The following is a 19,982-nucleotide window of genomic DNA, read 5'->3' as shown; positions in this document are numbered from 1 at the left end:
ACAGAATAGTGATTCTGAGCTGTAGCAATCTATGAGAATCATCCAGAAAGCTTTTGAAATTGCCAGGCAGCCAGACCCAACCCCGTAGACTCCGGTTGACAGTCAGGCACCACCAGTTGCCCTTGCTGTCCAGGTGATTCTAATTCTCATAGAGTGTTAAGAAAGACCGACTTGAACTGGAAGAAATGGTAACGTCCAATGGCATGTGCAACCTGGGCACTGGCCATGAAGCAGGTGGATGATTCAGGTTTATCATATTCTTGCATTTTAGTGAGTCTCAAGGTTCGGATTCCCCTGGAAACCACTAGGGCAGGTAGACTACAGCATCTTCAGTAACCTTGGTTACCCCAGAGGCCCAGTGCACATATGTTCCCTGTTCATGGTCATAGAAGGAATGTGTGTGTATGGTCTATGTTCATATAAAGTGTATGTTCTAAACATGCCTTATGTTCCAGAACAGCTTTGATTTCAAATAACATGCTCTGCTATCCCTTGAAGCCACCAATTATTCTGTATTGAATATACTTAATTTTTCTCTGCCATATTATTGCCTGTAGCACAAAATAAGCACCAAAATATTATTCTGGTCAGACCAGCATCTTAGTTTTTGGTTCAGAAAGCACAATCGCCATACCTAACTATCCTTATGAGGAAGAATGAGCAAACAAGAAACTGCGGAAAACTTTGAAGGATGCAAGTGGAAATGGATCAAAGCTCTTTCTCAGGAACATGAGAGCTTTCCTCCTTTTGGCCCACAATCCAGGAAGTATAAGATTGATTAGCCATCATCTGCTAAAAATGGTGCTAAATGAAGCCAGTCTTACTTATAGTGGCAGTGATAGCTGTTAGCAACGTGAAGCAGAGAAATCTGATTGGGGAGATTGCTCGGAACGACCTGGAGCTCACTACTGGGAGAAAGCAGTTCTGAGTCTAGAACCCTCTGCTCTGAGTAGCTAGCTAGACTGCACTGCTCTGACCCTGAAGCCCAATGTGGTTTGGTCCTACAGAGAAAAGGACAGGGGTCAGATCACCAAAAGCATTTTAAAAAAATATGTTACAGTAATTTTATAAACACAATTATTAATGAAATTAACTATCCCAAAGACCAGACAAGGCCAGAGGAACTCAGGGCCATGGCTTGACAGGAACTTGGGTGCAAAACTATGAAACTTAACTTGATATAGCTTGAGCTCTACCCAAGGCAGGCCAGTCCTCTAACCAAAGAGTATCAACACTGCAAGAGATTTTGGAGGACACCTTTCCAGTTCCTACCTTCTACTTTTTCTGTTCTTTTTTAAATTGATATATAATAATTGTGCTTATTTATAGGGTACATGTGATATTTTTGTGCATGCATAAAATATGTGATGATCAAATTAGGGTATTTAGGATAACCATAACCTCAAATATTTATCATTTCTTTGTGTTGGGGACATTCCAAATATTCTCTTCTAGCAATTTTGAAATATACAAAAAACTATTTTTAACTATAGACACCCTACTGTGCTACTGAACACTAAAACTTACTTCTCTCTAGCTGTATGTTTGTACCCCATAACCAAACTTTATTCATCTCCTTTCCCCACGGCCCTTGCCAGACTCTGGTCACCTTCATTCTATTCAATACCTCCAAGAGATCAGCTTTCTTAGCTCCCATGCATGAGTGAAAACATGTGATACTAGTCTTCCGGTAGCTGGCTTATTTCACTTAACTTAATGACCTCCAGTTGCATCGATGTTGCTGCAAATGACAGGATTCCATTCTTCATTATGGCTGGATAGTATTCCACTGTGTGTACATACCATATTTTCTTTATCTTTTATCTTTTCATTCTTTGTCTTTTCATTCATCTGCTGATAGACACTTAGGTTGATTCCATACCATGGCTACTGTGAGTTGTGCTGCGACGAAGATGGGCATGCAGATATCCCTTTGATATACTGATTTCCTTTCCTTTGGATAAATACCCAGTAGTGAGATTGCTGGATCATATAGTAGTTCAACTTTTAGTTTTTTGAGAAAAATGCATAATATTTTCCATAATGACTACATTAATTTACATTCCCACCAACAGTGTATGAGAGTTCCCCTTTCTCTACGTCCTCACCAGCATTTGTTATTTTTTGTGTTTTTGATAGTAGCCATCTTAACTGGGGTGAGGTGATATCTCATTGTGATTTAGATTTGCATTTCTCTGAGGATTAGTGATGTTGAGCATTTTTTCATATACCTGCTGGACATTTGCATGTCTACTTTTGAGAAATGTCAATTCAGATCCTTTGCCCAGTTTTAAATGGAATTATTTGATTTTTTTTTTTTGGTGTTGAGTTGAGTTCCTTATATATTCTAGGTAATAGTTCCTTATCAGATAAATAATCTGCAAATATTTTCTCCCATTCTACAGGCTGTTTCTTCATTCTGTTGGTTGTTTCTTTTGCTGTGAAGAATCTTTTTTAGTTTAATGTAGCCCCATTCGTCTATTTTTATTTTTATTACCTTTGTTTTTGAAGTCTTAACCAGAAAATCTTTGCCTAAATGTCCTGAAATGTTTTCCTTGTTTTCTTATTTTCCTTGTTTTCTGGTAGTTTTATAGTTTTGTTTTTTATGTTTGAGTTTTAAATACATTTTGAGTTAATTTTTGTATATGGTAAGAGATAGTGATCTAGTTTTATTTTTCTATATATGGACATCCAGTATTCCCAGCACCATTTATTATTGAAGAGGGTATCTTTTTCCCAATGTATGTTCTTGATGTCCTTGTCAAAAATTGGTTGGATGTAAATGCATGGATATACTTCTTGATTCTTTATTCAATTCCATTGGTCTATGTGTCTGTGTTTATGTTAGTACCATATTGTTTTGGTTACTATACGTTTATAGTATATGTTGAAGTTAGGTAGTGAGGTGCTTCCAGCTTAATTCATTGTGCTCAGTATTGTTTTAGCTATTCTGGGTCTTTGGTGGTTCCATAAAAGATAATAGGATTGTTTTTCTACTTCTGAGAAGAATGTCATTGCTATTCTCATAGGTACTGCTTTTAATTTATAGCTTTGGATAGTATGGTCATTTTAACAATGTGAATTTGTTTGATCCATGAGCGTGGTATCTTTTTCCACTTGTTTGTGTCCTCTTCAATTTCTTTTGTGAGTATTTGTACTTTTCCTTGGAGAGGCCTTTTACTTTCTTGGCTATACTTATTTCTAGGTGTTTTGTTATTTTTTTGTAGCTATTGTAAATGAGATTTCTTGATTTTTCTTTCAGCTATGCTGCTGATTTTTATATATTGACTTTAGTATCCTGCAACTTTACTAAATTTATTTATCAATTCTAAGAGTTTTTTTGATAGAGTCTTTAAGTTATTCTATATATAAAATCATGTCATCTGCAAAATGGGACAATTTGGCTTCCTCTCTTCTAATTTGGATGCCTTCTAATTCTTTGTCTTGCCTGATTTCTCTGGCTAGGACTCCAGGTTATGTTGAGCAAGAGTGGTGAAAGTGGGCATCCTTTTCTTGTTCCAGTTCTTACAGGAAAGGCTTTCAACTGTTCCCCATTCAGCATGATGTTCAATGCAGTTTGTCATATATGGCCTTGAAGGACCAAAGCAAGATGCATTCATAACAGAACAAGAAATCATGTCGGTTTATAAAATCAGAGAGAAACTTCTAAGACAAAAACCACTGTTAATGAGGCAGATGGCTCTGGAGGAAACATTTTAAAAAGCCAGCAGAATGCCTACTCCTCCCTAGAGGACCCACTTCCTGGTTCCTCAACTGCTTCTGATGTTTCTTCCAACCTACAAAAATAAAACATGCTGTACGGTAACCTTTTAACCAAAACACAGCGTTGTGGCTGGAGTCTGGAGTCCTGTTGACATTTCACAGCTGCCACAGGTGTTCTGGTGCTGCTGCTGTGCCACTAGGTACCCTGAACACGTTAGGTCTTCATTGGATTAACGGGATGTCATTTTTTTACTGCTAAGTACTTGCATGTGAACACGTGGAAGAAAATGACTGCTCATTGGGATCAGGTAATTTCAGTCAGGAATGGTGGTCACCGCAAACACCCACAGATTGTCCATGTGGGTGGCTGAGACAGTGACACTTTTGCTTTCTGATAGTTCAATGTGCACAGACTGTTTCATGCACAAAATCATGAAAAATATTGTGTGAAATTATCTTCAGACTATGTGTGTAAAACATAAATAAATAAATTTTGTGTTTAGACTTGGGTCCCATCCCCAAGATATCTTATTATGTATATGCAAATATTCAAAAATTAAAAGAAAATCTAAAATCCAAAACCCTTCTGGTGCCAAGCATTTTGAAGAAGGGATACTTAACCTGCACTAAGATTAATAAGTGGAAGCTACAGATAATTAAGTTCAGACCCATAAAGTACAAAGCATTTTAACACCAGCTTTGAAACAACAGATCAGGCTCTGTGTTTAAGAAGGAAGCTCTTTCATCAGCAACGTTCTAGGTGGGGCCTTGGCAGGAGGTGAGAAGGAGGTGGGACTAAAAGACACTGAGGGTTCCTCCCAGTTTTAAGATTTTTAATTATATTTTGTCATAAATATTTAGGGGAACTCATGGGTGGTATAAATCTTTTCCAAGCTGAGGAAGCTGCCTCCTCAGTGTTGCTTCACAAAGTGGGAAATGTTACATTCGATTACAGCGGGACTTCTTTCTCCTTGTGTTTTAATCATATGACAAATTAGGTTGAATTTGCATTTACACAGCATTTTATGATGTAAGCTCCCTAATAACATTGCAGCCCGGCACTGCAGTGAATTGCATTATCCCTAATGGTTCATCAGTCCTGAGATTTAGTATTTGATCTCGTTTTATTATCTTCTTCAGCTATATTCTATACCTAATTTTTCCCTGAAATGAACATTATTGATTTACTTATTAAATATTGTCTGCCTACTGTGAATTTTTCACATAAGCAGCATGATGAATCCTTTTTAAAAATAATGATTATCTGCAACACAATGCCCGAAATGCTAGTTTTATAAGGAAGATTCAAATGAATTTGAACTAAATACAGAGCATAAAAACCATCCTGGACTTTCTTAAATAAAAGTTTATACACTGACTCTATCTCATTGAGAAAAATAGTAATCAATAAGTGATTATAGTCTTAAAATAAATTATACTTCAGGTTTTGTTCTGTCCACTGCAGTTAACAAGTGATGATTACTACAGGTTAAGTCTGAGGGCACAAAAAAGGAACTTGGAAAGTTATTTGTAAGATAGAAGGAGACACCCCAGAGTAGCATTAAAGTCAGCAGTAAAATTAGCATACATTTAGTGGGCAGTATTTTCTTTCCCAAGATAAATTTCTAGCTAAATCTAACCCTAAGTGAAATTGGAGAATAAAGACTTTTCTGGCATGTTCTCAAGCTCATGCTTGTCTCAAGGTCTGGACTATCCCGGGGGTCTAATGATGTCCCCAGAGGCTCAGGGTCCCCTCTGAGGCCCTCCCCACCAGAGACACCCCCACCTCCTTTTCTCTCCCTTCCTCCCCTCTCCTCAGCTGCAGCTCTCACATCAGTTAGCTCCACCTATACATACCATGGCCTAAAGCAGTCACCACACACTATTGCTCATGAGTCTGTAAACTGCCATCTAGTGGATCATAAGACCTAGGATATCTTCTGCTGCCTTGACCTCTTTGACATATTCCAGAAAACAGAAAAATCAAGTTCCATGGCTCATTTCAGAAAGATCTATAAGCCTGATAGTGAACCTTGGTAAAATGGTAAACAAACAAACCTAGACTTTTATTAATATTTTCTCCATTCTCACTGGCAGCCTTGAGTGCCTGGAAAGGACTCAACGAGCCCAGAGGCTGCAATGGGGCCTTGCACATCTACTTCTGGCCCAGATTGGCCATTCACGCCCATTAAGGTTTTACACCTATGGCAGTGTGAATGTGTGTGTGTGTGTGTGTGTGTGTGTCCCATTCGGAAATTCAACTGAGATGCTACAAATTCATTAAAAATCACAACAAGCAAGTCAAGAGGCAAGGAACACAGACTGGAAGGGATTAATGGCTGAAGATCCATACAAAAAGAATTAATCATCAGAATATTTAAAGAGCTTCCACAGAACAAAGAAAAAAAAGACAAAAAAGAAAATAGTCAAAGCCTATAAAAGGGCCATTAAAAGAAGAAACATAAATGGCCAATAAACACATGAAAGATGATCAATTTCACTAACACAAAGGTAATTACAAAATAAAACAAAATTGAGATCTTTTGCTTATCATGCTGTCACACGTTCTGAAGGCTAATACGTGATAGTGCAGAAGCTGAAATCGGGGTGGGTGCTGCTAAAGGCTCTGTGAAAGGCAATTAGCTTCGTCCTCACTGTGTAAATCTGCCCTGGTGGCTCTACCTGTTGGGAATGCACCTCTGCTCAAAGGTATCTTTATGGAAGCATTTTTTGTAGTAAGTAACCAAAAAAAAAAAAAAAAAAAATTAGAGACAACACAATGTCCACCAGCAGTGGATCAAATGGTTCCACTCTGGTCCAGCTGCATGTACCTACTCACATCTGAATATCACACATGAACAGAACTGAACAAATCCCAACAGTACTAAGAACAGGGAGAGGCCAGGGCACAGAGACAACAGGAAATTAGGTGAGATGAGCTGCAGTGGAGAAGGCTGCACGATGTCCTGGAGGCTAGAGGGAAGGAGCTGCTTCCCTCTAGCCTAGGGTGGAGGGTCTGCCCCAAATGGAGCAGAGAGGGAGGACCCAGAACCACAAGTGGAGGTGCAGGGAGGTGGCCTGGCTGATTTCCCAGGGAAGCAGGAGGCAGGGCTGCCTGGCTATCCTTGGAGAGCAAGGCTCCAGGTGCAGGAGCTGGGGCACAAGAAAAAGAGGAGCGTCTTCCAGGACAGTGAAAATGAATGGGGTTGGGAACCGCTCATCATTTGTGGGATGAGGGTCCCTCAAGGTCGACACGACTGAGTTTAAACACAACCTGACAGTAGGTTGAGTGTCCTCCAGCCTGGACAGCCACAGGCTGGGCTTATGAACACCGGGGTGGTGACGCTGACTGGCTCCAGGAAGGTGGAGGCAGGTGTGTGAAGGTGTCACTGTCCTGAGCAACCCTCCATGTCTTGGGGATGGAAGGAGGAAGGGTGTGGGCATTGTGAGCCAGAATTAATGGCAGAGTCCTGCCCAACTCCATGACTGCAGTGGGTGCTGGGGCGGAATTGGGCATCAAGTGGGCACTTAATTCTCTTCCTCCCTTGTCCCTCTTGGCTCCCAGCTGGCTGCTAAACCAACCTGCTGAGGAGTGGGGTGCTAGCAGAAGACAGCTTCAGCGTATTAAACACAAGCCTTCTTAGGAGATATGTACATGCTAAAAGTGGACTTGTGATGGAGAAAAACAAACAAACTTGATGCTCCACAAAACAGATTCCTTGATGGAGGAATGGCAGGTAGGGGTTGCAGATTTGAGGGGGCCGACTGCCTCTCCGCAAGCCGACTGCACCCTGTGCCTGCTTGTAAGTCAAGCTGTTTATGTCTGTGTGAAACAATGAAGGTGGTAGAAATACAAAGGCAACAACGACACACAAATCAAGTTGCGATGCAAGTACTAAATGAAAATCCTGTTTCAGACTACCTTGTACTGGAGGAGTGCATCCTTTCATGAACATTAACCAATTAATTTGCCCAGCACCTCTGTAAGATATCAATTATTAAGAGCTAAGCAATTAGTGTGCAGGGGAATGAAGGCATTCAGCAAAAGCCCAGGCAGCGTGAAATTAGGGACCAGAGTAGGAGAGAGATGCAATTCCTAATCCTTTCAAGAGAGTGCTGAGGAAAAGCATCCTAGCTATCAAGATGAGGGAGAAATGCAGCTAATCTCCAAGCAATTTTGTTACATGAAAGCACATTTTAAGTTTAGAGACCATAACAGAGGGAAGGCTATCTTTTGAGAACAGAGTGGGATGTGCCGTGTGCTTTCCATACACCTTTCTCCCCAGCATGGGCGTCATGTTAGCCTTCATCAGGGCCTGCTGGGAACTCAACAAGGCACCTGGAAGGACAGCCCCAGGCAGCCACAGACGGGCAGGGAAGAATCTTTCAATTCAGCCCCTGCCCTCTCTAGAGCCATCCCATGCCCTCTCCTGTCTTCCGGAGGCCTGTGGCTTACTGAACTCCCCGTGGTGACACGCTGGCCCCCAATAGCATTCACCCAGAGGAAAGCCACTCCAGGAGAGAAAGGCGGACATACCCGCGAGGGTCACGGCGGGTTACAGGGTGCAGTGGGGGCACCTGGAACATCATTCATACCTGGGAGAGGGGTGACCAGCTTATGGAAGGGCGTGAGCTTCCTCCTGTAAATGTTTCCTTCCTGCAGGCAGCAGGGTAATAACCTCCGTGTTCATGCCAAGGGTCACATTCTGGGGGCAGGAGGGATCGTGCACAAGTGACATCCACGGGGCCCCCATGCCAGCCCCGCCGGATGTCGTGGGCTGTGCCGGGCACTGTGCAGGGGGATGTGTTGAGAGAGAGGGCAGGTGCTGCAGGAGGTGGATGCCCCCATGGGTGGGCTTTCCAGAACTATCCTAGGACTTTTCCTGGATGATTAGAAATCCCCATTTCTGCCCTTCCTCTGTGAGGTCTTCCTGGACTCCCCATCAGACTTAAGTGCATGTTATTCCTCCCACCGCCATATGCTGGCGTCTCCAGGGCAGGACCTGCCTCGCTTCCCTGGGATTCTGGTCGGTTTTCACAGATCCTACTCTAGCAGGATGTCACAATTCCACCTGTAGTTTTTATTCCTGCCTCCCACAACAGCACTGAGAGAGGGCGCAGATGGCGCTCCATGAGAAATGAGGTGAACAGGGCACATTTGACAGGTTGGATTTCTTGAGGTCGGGCAGAAAGTCTTCAGCCAGAGTGAGGACAACCCAGAACTTGGCCCCTCAGTTGAAGACACCTACCTACAGGTGTCAGTGACCGGGAAATGGTGAGGTAGTGTTCATTTTATGCCCTCATTCACATATCTGTGATGTATATAACCTGTAACTGTTAAGTACGTTTGTTGCCCACTTGTTTTATTGGTGCACATCATATTTGGCAGTCCTGGGAGACCTGAAGGACAGACAGTGATTAATGTTTTGGTTTGGAGTTTCAATGGATAAGAATGGAATTTTCCAATTAGGACAACGCCTGGCAAATAGAGTTATCTCCCATACACTGCACATCATTTTACTGCCCACAAATGCATGTTTGCAATCCTATTGTGAATTTACAATAAGAATGGCAAACCTATATTCTGAAAATCCAAACACTGAAAAATACTGCATACTATATATATACACGTATATATGTAATATGGATAGTTTCTTCAAACTTTCTTGACTGTCTCCATAGCTTTTTGCCAGAGGCAAGGTTAGAAACAGCTCTGTTATTGTTATAGGTCATTTAGAAAATGAGTCATTGAATTAAACCATCTAGGCAAATCCTTATGGTTTACACCACCCCCCAAAAAAAGTCGTTAAATGATGTGTGTAATGGGGGCTGTATTCTTTAATCAACAGAGAGATTCAAGGTGTGTTGAATCTGTAAATAAAACGGAAGCCATTAGCTCATGAGGCGCAGTCCTTGCTTCCAGGAAACTGTTCCCTTCTGCAGAAAGCAAAGCCGCCTGTCTGCCCCATCCATCTGGGCTCCACGCCGCTGTCGCAGGGACATTTTCCTCCTCCGTGGGACTTAGGGCAGTCCGTGTGGCTGACCCAGAGCCACAGTGAGTAATTTTAAAAAGGCTTATCATTATCCTGACAAAATGCTATGTAGGTGTGCGTGATTTATTTTTTAATAGTGCAGTCAGGAAATAAAGAGAGGAACCAGGGCAGACGATAGCGCCGGCACTCGGCATCCCTGTGATATTAATTACGCGAGACACGTGCATGACATGCTGTTCATTTGTTCCTCACTGCGAGCTATCTTATCTCCGCTCACGACTGCTGATTAGTGCGGGCAGCCTCCAGACATTCTTAGACAGTCTTCGATCCATCATTGTTTGTAGCATTGACGGAAAAAACAGAGCTTGCCTTTGCCCAGGACGGCCTGCCTCCTAAACACAATTGTTCTCTGTTGCCCTTGTTATTTTTTTTCCCCTTTCTCTCTCTCAGTCTCTTTCTCTCTCTTTCCTTCCTTGTTCATTTTTCCTGTGCTCTCTCATGAATATCTTCAGGGGAAGCCCCATTTAAAGCCCATCACAGAAGGGTTCTTTTTTCCGGGGTTTTTCCTTTTCTCTTTCCGATAAGATAGTCACAGAAGCCTTCGCACATTATCCCATTACCTGACTACAGGTCACACTGAAAATCACTTTCAAAAGCTCTCCAGTGCTTCAGTTTTCTCTCTATGAGGATAATATTTTCTTTGCAGTGTGTTCTGAGGTTGAAAAATAATGTATATGGAACACCCAGCATGATGCCTTAGTGTAGGTAAGTACTCAGTGCACAAGTTATCATTAGCTATTATCACCTAAAATTATCTGATTACGTGCAAATGCTGCCTTCATGAGATCATCAAGTTACCTCAAATGTGTATAATAATCAACGTAACCATATGGTCTGTTTAGAAACCCAGCTTTGCATAGTGAAACAGAATACTTCATTGTGGAATCATGTAGTAAATGGAAAAAAACAAAAAACAACAACAACACTTATTTGCATCCCAAGGAGTGGGGAGCCTGCTGCCTTAAGGAGAAACGTGGCCTCCTAGGTCCTTAAGTGTGGCCTTTTGGCTGAATCCAAATTTTGTAGGACAAACCCATCTACTAAAAAGGGGTGCAGCAGAGAACGACGAAGCTTTTCTTGCCTCTTTTGGTGCTTAAAAAAGAACGATCTTGAAATCAGAAGGCTGCAGCAAGTCAAAGCACGGAATCTGGAGCCAGGCCGCTTGGGTTCGAATCCTAATCCCACTGCTTAAATTTGGGGGAAACTATCGTTCCGTTAGAGATAACCGTGGTGCCCACCCTAAGAGGATGATTCTGAGGATGGAGTGGCTCCATATGACGAACATGTGTGCAGTGCAGAGTGCAGAGCTGGACACATACTAAGGAACAGTTAGCTGTGCTTTTTATTGTTATTTCTGCTCGAAAGAAGCCCTAAGCCACGGTGACCGCCAAGGCTGCGGTATTCAGGTTGTGTATGGAGCTCACTTTCCCTCCCTATTTGCAGTTTCTTCTATGTCACATGGGACTCCAGCAAAAACGGCAGTGTGGCTGCATGTCTGTAACTCCCTGCCTCTTATCTCCTCTCTAGAGTCATAAAGCAACCAAACAGAAAAGCTAAGTGAGAAAAAAGGCTATAATCCTAAAATGCTGTACCAGCCCGAAGTTCCTAAGTTGGTGAGAGATTCTATGTCTATGGTTGTATCGATATTCAGGGATTCAGGAAGTCCACCACTTACAGAGCTGCTCAGGTACAGTCGAGCAGGTTGTGGCCCGTCCAACAACACCAGGCCAAGGGAGGGAGTGGCCATGAATTCTTCCCTGTAATTGACTAGTGCAGGTGCTCTGCAATAGACCTACAGCTGACTGGAGGAAGAGGGGCCTGAGGCAGTGGGGACAGCCCCACAAACCTAATCTGAAGTAAAGGAAGGCAGAGACACTATGATCAACCACTTATCTTCCAATGTACACAGTTATATAGTGACACCACTAAGTGTGACTTGGAAGTTATAACAAGTGTAGCAATGGTAGTAAGTTAAGCAAATATATTTGAATACAAAAAGCTACATGTCCTAAGGGACACCCCGGAATTTATAAAAAAAGGAAAAGAAAAGAAATTACATCAGTAAAATGTGAAGAGTGAAGGCATTGGGGTAGAAGAATTGACCCTCCTGAGCTGCAGGCCCAACCCTGGACCTCGGCCCTGTACCCGGCCTGTTAGAAACTGACCATGCCTCACTGCCTGAGCTCCACTTGCCCCCACCCCACATCCCTGTTTGTGGAAAACTTGTCTTCCGTGAAACTGGTCTCTCATGCCAAAAAGATTGGAGACTGCTGCTCCAGGGAATGCATTCTTTCTGTTAGTGTCCATGAAATAACCACAAAAATACACTGTATGAAACCATTGGTATAAATATTAGAAAACACATTATCTGTTAGATCCAATATGGCCTATACTTTGAAACCCCGATAGTTACTAGGGAAAAAAATTCCAAGATTATTTTTTTCATGTGATAGAAACCCAAAAGCCAGAACAGAAAATAAAAAGGCACTAACAATTTCTAGAATTTAAAAAAATGATTAATAAACAAATGAAAATATGTAGTGATAGCTGTTTATCAAATTAATAAAAATTAGAGACAATTTTTCACTGAAGAAAGTCACAAAAGTTTTTTAAAAGTTGTAACATTCAGTAGAGATAAGGTCATATACAAAATTGTATCTCATACTTGATGTGGTAAGAGTGAGAATGGGTGCGACCCTTTAGGAAAGGCACGTGAGGACATCTATTATAAGGAGAAGTATACTAATCCTTTGACCCAATGATCCCACTTTTGGCAGCTCTTTTACAAGAAAAAAAGGGCTAAATATACAAGAATATATAGATTTTCATTATAGCATTACATGTAATGGCAAACAAAACAAAACATAAACAGAAATGTCTATCAATACGAAGTGGTGAAATAAACTAAAACTTCCATATTACAAAGAATTTATTATACTGGTATTTCAAAGATGAATTATATATTATTGACTTGGAGAAAGTTGAATGGGTGAGTGGATGGATGAAAGGATTCTATACTTACATGAAAAAAAAACCGGGGTGCAAAGTCATGTGCACAGCCTCACTTTTGCAAAACAAAAAATAATAAAAGCTGTGTGTGCATGTGCGTGTGTGTGTGTGTGTGTGTGTGTGTGTGTGTGTCTATGTTTGTATGTTTCTGTTTAACAGAGGATAGGGAAAGTTATGGAAGTATAAAAAACAGGTAGGTAAACTTGGTTACATCAGAAGTGTGAAACAGATAAAAATTACTATTTTTATAATAATCTTTTGCATTTTTTTCTCTGGTTAAGGCAAGTTCACGGTTCTATGGAAGTTAAAATTATAAGAGTAACAAATAAATAAATATAAGTTGCAAGATTTTTGTTTCTAGAATTTGTATTGTCCATTCTCAACTCTCAGTAATGGTTCTATGAAGGAAAAGGTAGGGTTGTGTTTTACCTGTCGGACTGCACTTTTCCTGAGTGTGGTCACCTTTCCAATGTCAGGGTCACATAGCACCTCTGAAGACAACAGAAATAGCAGGTGCTAGGACAGGATTCTAGAAGCACCAATTGAGCCAAATGAAGAGCTATTTGGTGATTTGTTTTCTTCTGTCACTAAAAATAGTCCCTAAAGAGAAATAATTAAACAAAAAATATTAAAACAGGATGCTGAAAGAAAATTTTCCTTTTTTTCATCAAAAAATTAAAAAAGTAAAAGGTGATCTGGAGCTCTGTGATACAGTTTTATTTCATGTTGCCAAATATCTCTCATATCCTTATATGGTAGAAACCAATATTTTATAGCACCTTAGTTAACACACCATCATGTGGAAGGGCCGGATGGAATCACGTGAGAACATGCTTAGAATTATCCCCATGGTACATATGAAGAGAGAGCAGCTGATTTTCAGAGACATGAAACAATTCGCCTAAAATTACACAGCTGAATCCACTTTCTTTCTGGCCAAACAGCTAAAACAAAGCCACAAAACAGAAACGCAAGACATTCTGGAAGGGGCTGATGTAACCTCTCCTCTTCCCCACACGAGAAGATCCCACATGACTAGCCCAGGCTGGAAGTTGCACCAGCACCCTTTGAAAAACTCAGGTATCCTTGAAGGTAAAATATTAAAGCCAGCAAAGGAAGAGAGTGTTTGCTGAGGCCACAGGAGGGTCTGGGACCGTCCCGGCAATGCTGGCAGAGGAGGGATGTGGGTGAGGAGCCCTAGGAGGGACACGACTCGATTTGACCTCCCGGAAGACAACCCAACTATAGCAGGTATTCAGCAAATACCTGCCAGTGACACGTCAGTAATCGGAGATTCCAAGATACTCATTTTCCTCAACGGGGTTTATACTTCCTAGTGAAGACTGAGCATGTCTTTCTAAGCTATTTTAGACAATATTTTTTCATCTATGATTAGTTTTTACTATTTTGTATTTCAAAATTAAAATAGTTTTTCTTACTCAAACTTTTATTCAGATGTGTTGCTTAAGGACCAACCACAAACTGGCATCCAGAATTCAAGTAAGACCTAGAGATAGAGGTTGGTTTAGTGCTCATGGTGTTTTACAAAATACAGCCAGAAATTTCCATTTTTATATGGAAACCATAAATGTCTGGCTTCTCTTTACAAATCAGTTGTGACCACGGAAAACCCCCCATTCCCTCGTGGCTGAAGTCGTGATTCATGGTTCAGGTGGGATGCACCCTCCCAGCGCCTTGGCTCTGAGCCTCACGTGGTATCTGCACATGTGGTGATTTCTGACATGATTTCTTCCCATGTTCCCTTCAAGGCTGCTGTAGGCACCTGGAGTAGCTACTTCTGCTAAACGCAGAATGACTCTCAGCATAGCTAAGTGTGCCTTTTACATTGTACCTAGCTCTCAAAAGTAGTTTCTACGAGTGCCTTTTTCATATACAATAATCCTCGAAAATAGCTACATTAAAAAATTTCAAAATATTTTTAACCTATCATCTCTGTTATGTGAACAGTGAGATTGGAAGTTCATTATTAGCCTGGTGTATACCTAAGTGGCTACTTAATAAAACATTTCAAGTTCCTCAAAGATCATGGCAGGATTATGATTGTAATTTAGTCAGAACTCAGTCTCATGTGATTTCCAGTGATATTTCCAAAGTATTCTCATAAAGTAATATGCAGTAAATGGCATTACACTGCAGTACAATTTGAAGTATAAGACTTCAGGCAAAATAAGAATTCTTCCTGGAATATCTATGCAAATGCTTTAGACTAGTATAGTCTCTCACCTTTCAGTAAGAAAACATATGTCTTAGAAGCTTCTGACATACAATAATCAACCAATATATTTCCAAGGTTTTTGATTCAATTCTCTTGACATGGTTATGCTTTTTTTTAAACCCAAGAAATGAAACATATGTGATTAAATAGTTTTCTATGACAACAAAGCCCCATTATTCTATGAGTGTGTACCCACATTTACATGTAAAAGAGAAATAAAGAAAGATATTTGTGAGCTTACTTTAAGGAAAGAAACGACTTTAGGTAACAATTAGTATTTGACAGTTTATGTTCTATTGGAGAGATAGATCACAAGTTGGAAAAAATCATGAAAATAATTTATAGTCCTATTTCTACATTCACACATTTCCCAGTATGCTCGTAAGACTAACAAGGGGGAATGGTTGTGACGCTTAATCATTATTCAAGTACCCAATCATGGCAGAGAAATGTTTATGAAAAATGAATGCAAAGAGGGCTTAGCACATTGCCTCTAGCGAGAATATTTATTAGGGGCTAGGTAGAAGAAAAAGGATAATATAACGCATCCAATACCCTTTGGCATACAAACGAATGACAGGATTTTTTTTTAGTTATTGATCTGAATGCATCCTAATTTTTGCAATTACTCTTATAAATGTTATGTGTTAGTTCTACAAATGATATTCCTTTAAACTAGCTAAAAATAGAATGGCAGCTAATAAATAGAAATGAGGAATAATTATTATAAAATATAAAAATTAAGTTCATATACAGATGCCCACCTATGGGCTGATAAATTCTCTATTTACAGTGATGCTGTCTGCAATAGGAAGTATTTCTGAACTGCATAAATATATGTGATTTACGGATAACACCATTCTCTTCTGAAACCCATTTTCTGAAGCATTTTCAATGTAAATGTTTTTTGTTTGTTTGTGCCTTAGGGAAGACTAAAAAGGAAGTGTCCATATAATGTCATTACCTAAGTAAGCTGTGAACAGCTATGTGGGTTAATAATTTGGAGAAGGAATATTTCTCCAAGAAGCTAAAATAATAACCTGACTTCCTAGAAATTTGCTCTGAGACAATAGTGAGAACTTGTAGAATCCAGAGAAATGAGCAATGGTCACATCTTGTTTTCCTCTTGAGCATTAAAAGTCTATCTGGCTCTTGACAGAAGTTGGTCAGCAAAATAGTTACTGAAGAAAGTGTTTTTTACAAATGTTTAGTATTTCTCTCTCTCTCTCTCTTTTTAGAGTTGAGTTTTTATGTGTTAAAGAGAAACAAGCGTAGCCGTGTGGAGGCCTGGCTGTCCCTGGGGGAGCAGCATCCCAGGCCCAGAGTCTCAGGGCTCTGGTGGGGCGGTCACAGGCCACAGCCCACAGCCCACCAGGGACAGGCCGCCATTCCCAGCAGCTCAGGCCCACCTGGGTGCTCCCCACACTCTCACAACCCTGCTGTCAACAGTAAGTTACTAGTAGTGATTGTCCAGGGCAAGACAGACTCTTGTGCCCAAATAAAGGGTGAGCTGTCTCTGTGTAGACATTAGCTACTGGGGAACCTGTAGACCAAACCAAAATTTTCACTAGAAAAAAAAAACCTCTGGATCTATTCTTGTGCTTGAATAAATATTAGGTCAGAGAATGAAGTTCAAAGTAATATTCATGACAATGATGAAAACCTGACAAAATAAAAAGATATATATATACATACACACACACATAGATATATACATACAAACACATATACACATATATAAAGATATGTATCTATATATTTGCATTTATAAAACACATGCTTATTTTACAAGACTTGCAATAATGTATATATGCGTATATATGTGTGTAAGTGCAGGAAAATAAATTGACCCTATAACCTTGCACCCCAGAGATAACCAATGTTATCTTTCTAGGGAACCTCCCCCTATTAAAAATATGATGAATAAGGCTATTGCTTATGAAATACTGTATTTTTATAGTAATTTATTATAAGCTCTATTCCATGCAGTTAGAAATTCTTCCAAATAGCCATTCAAGTTATATAATATGTGCTCATATGGATTTACCACATTTCATGACTCTACTGCTTGTTGGATAGTTTTTTCATGTTATTATTACATTATGAATAATTTCACAACAAACACCTTGGGAAGTGATCTATGTTCTCAATTAGAAAATATGTCTTTGTGTTGAATCTTATAAGTAAAAACTCTGAGTCAAACTGCATTGAAGATATTGAGGCTTTTGATACATATTGCAAAATTTTTTCAAAAAAACAAGGAGCAGTTTTTATTATCTCCAGAAGTATATCAGCATGCCTGTTTCTTTGTGACTCCAACACTGAGAATTCTTCCTGAGAGATATATGGCTTATCTCCTACCAGGACAAAAGTCACCAGTTGATTAGGGCTTTACAAAACAGTCTCTGTGGAATTTTAATGTTGATAAACTTTGTGTGCATAGACCCAGGGGAATAGCAAACTGCAAAATGCATTCCCAGATAAATCAGTGGCAAAAACTGTTAGATGAAATCATCTCTCATTCTTCTAATCATCTCGATACTTGATTTAAAGACCAGTTCTCAAAAGAGAGGGTGAAGGGTCCAGTTCTGCTTGCCTTATTGGCTTGTTTCTGGGTTGGCCCTGCTCAGCAGTCATTGAGCCTGGGGCCACAGTAGTACCAACCTGGCCACTTGGGACTGCCCCTTCAAAAGAGCCTGGGAATGGGGACAATATACTAGAAAATGTGCTAATGGAAAGGAAATTTATCCTTTTGTAAATGTGGCCAAGAAGCATGTGTATATGGTTCTATGTGGACATGGGTTGGATTCAAGTATAAAAAAGAGTGCAATAAAAGGAAAACTTTGCCTTAAAATCTCAGTATTGAAAATTGTTCTGCCAAAGATCTAATCAGTTACTCTCAAATTCTTAAAATGATATTATAATGAAAGCTCTGAAAGAATATTAAAATTTTGGAATCTTTACTGTTTAGTACATTGGCCTATAACTATTTCCACTTTAAGATATTGGAAACTGATTATTGACTAATGAATGTTGCAAATAATTTTAAAATTTTCTTAACCATGGTCTCCATTAAGAAAAATAATGTGATGATAAATACTAAACATTTCCTATTTCTATGTAGCATATTTGGCAGATGATTGTCATTATTAAGAATAAAGCTGGCTTAAAATATGAGGAAAAATTGACATATCATCTGTAATTTTGGATCAGATAAGAGGAGCATGATTACAATATATGTCTACCTTGTGAATATTTTCTGATGATTTTAAGGAAATACTTTCATGAGGGTAGGATTCATCTTTCAGATTATTAATTGAATAGTTTCCCATCAAAAGGCATTTTCTGAGGTCTTTTCAGTAATGTGATTTAATCATGGGCTAAAATAAGGTTTGTGGATCACAGGGATTTTTCTAAGGCCTTAAACTATGTTTCAAAGCTTATTAAATTTAAGAGACAAATCACCAAATCATTAAAGGCTCTATTACTCCTTTCCCTTGGTATGTCTAATTTTCCAAATTTTTAAAATACTATTGTTCATAATAAATGCTAGAACCAGATGTTTTCACTCATATCTTTAATTATCTTTTTAAAATGCTTATCAAATGTTCTACAGATTTAGATTTTTCAATAGGATGGAAATGGTTACCTGTACCAGAAATAACTGGTTGAGCCTAATTTGCAAATCCTACACATACTCAAAACAAATCAAATGCAAGTTTTGCTTATATTTGCTTTACACAAGCATGTCATGAAATCAGCCTTGAAAACAAGGCACTCCATAGCCTTATGAAATATATGGGATAGAGTAATTTGCAATGTATTATTTATTGCAATTCTTCTTACTTTGTATTTTGTGTAGGATTATTTCTTGGTCAGAAGATAAGTACCTGATGTAGAACAGACAGTTGAGAAAGTACTGGTGGGCTGAAAGAAGGAATACAAATGTCTGCCTTAATACTGCTGTTTGTCATACTACTGTTTGTCAAGTCTACAGAAAAGCACCCACGACATTTGGTTCCCTCCAAAACCAGAAGCCTGTGGAAATAAGGTTGACCTTCAAAGATAGCATACATAACAGTGTTGAGAAAACAAGGGCTAGGTGGAAGGATGGCAGTAAAAGTCCCTTCCATTAGCTGGGTTCTGGACCTATGTAATAACTTCCAATCATCAGATGTGTATGAAAAACACACAAGGATATCCAGTTTTCAACAGCTCTTACTAAAGAAACTACATTTACACATATAGAGCAATTAAGAAGTCATTGTTTTAAAAAAATAACCTACTAAACTTGGATGCATTTTTTTAAATATTAACTATACATTTTTATTGATTCTAAAACATCTCCTAATCTTAAATTTGTTGTTTTTATTTTATTAAGAACACTCAAACCAAAAAATTCAAAATAGAGCATTCATTTAAAAGCTATCAATATGCTCTTAATCAGTATCAAGAAAAAAGAGACGTACAGCTTGCTTGTTTTTATGACAGCCACTGTACAAACAACAACAAAATCTTTTGACACTCACATAATGTGACATAGAAGACATTTTCCTTAAAGATGACAGCCTATTCCTAATGTGTCAGCGTGCATACATTGAAGTTTGTCTCCCTTAACCAGAAACTAGCATAACATGCAACCCACCTTGGTGATTTTTTTTTTTACAGACAGTTATTTGAAATTGTTTAAGATGCTAAAAGCTCATTGAGAATTTTAATATACTTCCTAAGGCAGAGGATTAAACTCCCTTGACTATTCATTCTTGACATGAAAAATGTTGCCTTCAATCAAGAGCTGACCTATCTCTCCTTATTCTTTTTTTATTCATTTCCTTCTACGACTTTATAAAAAAACTTTTTCCTGAAGTTATTTCATTATAATAGAGATGTCAACTCTAAAGATCAAAAGCAGTTAATGCCCACGCCATAGTAGAACAAATGGAAATTTCATTATGTTTCGG

General features: G+C 39.4%; 1 long non-coding RNA gene across 1 annotated transcript in view; it reads right to left on the bottom strand.

Moving 5' to 3' along the window:
* Positions 1 to 19,982, bottom strand: part of LOC105861459 (uncharacterized) — a 49,563-nt gene that overhangs the window by 28,866 nt on the left and 715 nt on the right. Inside the window, exon 2 of the long non-coding RNA XR_001149553.3 lies at positions 13,215 to 13,385. This is a non-coding gene — a long non-coding RNA (uncharacterized LOC105861459). The remainder of the gene's footprint in view (positions 1 to 13,214; positions 13,386 to 19,982) is intronic.

This window comes from Microcebus murinus, chromosome 25, assembly GCF_040939455.1.
Source record: "Microcebus murinus isolate Inina chromosome 25, M.murinus_Inina_mat1.0, whole genome shotgun sequence".
Classification (NCBI taxonomy): Eukaryota; Metazoa; Chordata; class Mammalia; order Primates; family Cheirogaleidae; genus Microcebus; species Microcebus murinus.
Note: the sequence above shows the minus strand (reverse complement) of the source record. Positions and strands in the feature narration are given on the sequence as shown.